Source organism: Myodes glareolus, chromosome 12 (assembly GCF_982192425.1).
Source record: "Myodes glareolus chromosome 12, mMyoGla1.1, whole genome shotgun sequence".
NCBI lineage: Eukaryota > Metazoa > Chordata > Mammalia > Rodentia > Cricetidae > Myodes > Myodes glareolus.
In genome coordinates, this window is record NC_142037.1 from 59192577 (window position 1) to 59196613 (window position 4037).

Below are 4037 nucleotides of genomic sequence, written 5' to 3' on the forward strand. Positions count from 1 at the left end.
AAAAATGACAGCTGGGTGGCTGACCAACCCAGCTACCACCCAGGCCCCAAACCAGGGCTATGAGTTAACCCATCCCAACATTCACTCTAACTATGAACTTCTGGAACACATGAAGGTGTCCTGACTTCTTCAAAACATCTATCCATAATCAAGAGCAATATATACAGTAAGCTTTGAAAAGTCACAGCAGATTCCTTTATCATTTGTAGGATTTCACTTTTACTTAGATTTTCACATATCTACAGTTGTGCAAGGGACATGCATAGGGACGCAAATCCCTACAAAAAAGAAAGACGCTTTGTGAAATTACTTTCATTTGAGAACTGGTTGGCTTTCTTGTAATATTTATTTATATTGAAAACAAGAATGGGATGTGTTCAGACACAGCTGGGAAACATTACTTCTCGTTGTAAAAATTTGATCAGTGAGTCAAAGTCTAAGTTAATATAAATACCATGGAATGAAGGTAGCTTCTGACAGGCATGGCTGTCTAAGCCATAGTCCTGGCACTTGGGATAAAGAAGCAGGCAGATCAGGAGATCCGTGTCATCCTTTACCTCATAGCAAATAAGGATGCAGCAGGGATAAAGGAGATTCTGACTCAAAATCTCATCAAACCATGATGTGGCATTCCCTTCTGTATGCTGTGAATACCATTGGTTAACAATGAAATTGTGTTGGGCCTGCACAGAGCAGAACAGTAGGTGAGAAAGCTAAACTGAATTCTGGGGGAAAGAAGGCAGGGTCAGGGCAATGCCATGTAACTGCCGCTGGGAATTGGCATGCTAGAACCTTGCTGGTAAGCCATAGCCATGTGGTGATATAAGGATTAATAGAAATGGGCTAAATTAAGATGTAAGAGTTAGTCAATAAGAAGTTAAAGCTAAGGAGTGATATAATTAATACAGTTTCTGTGTGGTTATTTCAATTCTAGGGGCCAGGAATGAAAAAGTGGGCTCCCACAACAAAACCAAACCAGATTAAAAGTGTCTTATTTTTAGAATAAACAGCAAAAAAATTGATAACAAACATTCAATTTATATTATAACAGAGGTAATTTCAGGCATAGTGGTAATTATGAATTTTAACTCATTTGGGTAAAATTAGTTTACCACTCTAACTTTAATATATATTTAGGTCCTTTTAAGAAATCAGGGTCATTATAACAAAATATAGCATTAAGTCATGATTATATTTGTTCTTATATTCTTTAAAACATAATTAATATATTTAAAGCATACATATGTATATCTCTCTCTATATATTTAATATATATTATGATGAAAATGCACCTATTTTCATCTCTTAAGCTAAGAATAATGTAAATATTGCAGACAAGGTTTTCTTTAATTTTCTATTTCTCTTATTACATTCAAAATGCCTAGGAGAACAATTTAATGGAGAATACTTTTGTTATTTGTTTTATTTCTTTATTTTTCTTTTAATATTGTCCTATAGTTTTAAGCATTTAATTCTATAGACATTGCCTACCTGAATTATGGCCCCTGGGGAAGGGTTTGAATATATATATATATATATATATATATATATATATATATATATTTGGTTTTTCAAGGCAAGGTTTCTCTGTAGCTTTGGAGCCTGTCATGAAACTAGCTCTTGTAGACCGGGCTGGGCTCGAACTCACAAAGATCCATTTGACTCTGCCTCTCTGCCTCCAGAGTACTGGGATTAAAGGCGTGTGCCACCACCGCCTGCCCGGTCTTCCAGGGTTTGAAATTTACAGCCATTTAAGAAGTTTACAACAATATGATGGTTTGTCAACTTGTCTTTTTCATAGAAGTATAAATAAATTTCACAAATTTATTATCTAATTATATTTTTATTTAAAATAAGTTAGAATTTCCTTTGAAATTTCATTATTTTATATTGCCTTGCATGAAAAATAAGTTTTAAGGTAGTTAGGAAATAATATTAAAACTTTTAATATATTGTATTTCCAAGAGTCTAAAATTTAGGTACAATATTACATATTTTCCTAGACTCAACTATATTAGTTACTTTTCACAGTAATAATATCATTACCTCAAATAAAAGAAATCAGGAAAAAGGTTTATTGTGTCTAATGGTTTTGGAGATTCAGCCATAACGTTGATGAAATCACAGAAACTGGAACTTGAAATTGGCCACATGTTTCCTGCTTCAGAGAGGAAACCTGATTACTATCGTTACCCAAACTTGCTCCTATTCTGTCTCTTGTTTATTCTTAGTCCCTGGGAATTGGAGAGAGCTTCGGTAGCTCTCTATCTTTTGGATTCTCTCTCTTCTGTTTATTCTCAGTAGTCCATGAGAGGATGTGGCACACGTGTAGGGTTTGACTTCACTACTCAGTGAAACCTCCCTGGAAACACCTTTCACACAGACCTTCATATGCGTCTCTTCGATCCCAGCTTCTTAAACTGTAGGCTGCAATCCCCACATTGCTGAGTAGTAGGGACTGTTCAAAGTTTGACATGAATAAAATGTTAAGGAATATACAATGACCAAAACTTAATTCAAAATCTAGTGCGTTATGATCTGATGTATTTCTGGGAGCATGCACCCATGTTGGGTCATTTGAGTTCACTGCACTCTTGCTTCTGAACACAAAATATATGCATTTTGCAATGTACAATTTGCCATGTCATTACCTGCTTCTTGAGGCATCTAGCCCGTATTGAAATCTGTTGCATGTTATTAATTATAGTGATATTTCATTACATCTAAATTTGTTGAATATTTAGACACAAGGAAAATTCTATTTATGTTACTATACATTCACTCTATAGGAGTTTCAAAATGATGTATTTTAAAACAATTCTCACTTTTAAAAAATTGTTCTTTAAATGTCTTACTACGGTTGCATAAATAAAAATCATTAAATTAATTTGCTTGGGACTAGGACAGAAATTCAAAATATTTCTGAAAATGACCTAAAATATATATGCTGTTGTATAATACATATTTATGCAAAACAATAATCTTAGCACTAACAATTATAGAATAAATGTCATGAATTTTGAAAACAATTGAAGATGGTACATATCACAACATTTCAAATCTTCAGCCAATTTGAATTTTTATATAAAAATGAACAAAGTCATTTAAACAGAAAAAATTACATTAATAGTTATTTAATATAAAATTATATACCTGAAAAGTATTTTTAAAATGCTTTCTTTTTTAAGTAGATTTTTCATTGATGTTTATTTAATATTCCTTTGATTGCATAAACTGTTTTAGGTAAAAAAGATTCCATAATCAGAAAATAAGTTTAAGAAGGACTGCCTAAGGTTGTTCACAATCTCTTCAATCTGTCAATGAGAACAGGTGTTATGACTTTCACTGTTATCTGGTTCTACTCATTTGCAAACACTTTCTATCATTAGGAGAATTAAGCATTGTGAGGTTAAAATGTGACTTTTCTTAAAAGTCTTTCATACTTTTGGTCCAGTTATTATTCTTGCTGTTTGTTTGTTTGTTTGTTTGTTGTTTTTATTTTTTTGTTTGTTTTTTTGTTTTTTGTTATTTGTTTTTTCTTGAGAATCCTGAGAAATGAAATTCCTCACTCAGAAGCAGAGATCAGGCAGTGATATGTTCATGACTGCTTCTCTATAATTTGTGTTTTAAAGGATGATTCAATTCCAGGGTTATACAAAAGTTCATTTTGTTTTAAGTACCACTTCATTGTTTTGTGATAATAATCTTTCCTATGCAGGGATTCCAGGTCAGGTGTGATTTATAAGGCCTCAACTTTGCCGTAAGTGTATTAGTTCCCTATATACATTCCACTATGTATGTTTTTTCTCTCACTTCATCTTCTAATACAAACAAAACATGTATGAAAAAATCCTTAGAATCATATCTATAATATGCATTCTGTAAAAAAAACATTCAGAACTTGTGTTATCATTTGATAATTAGTAGTTAATATTTTTGAATCTCAATATCAGGGTTTCTCTTATTTATAGATACTATTTAACTCGTTCATCTTACTCCTAAGGCAGACTCTGAGGTTTATAAGTTAAGGTGTAATT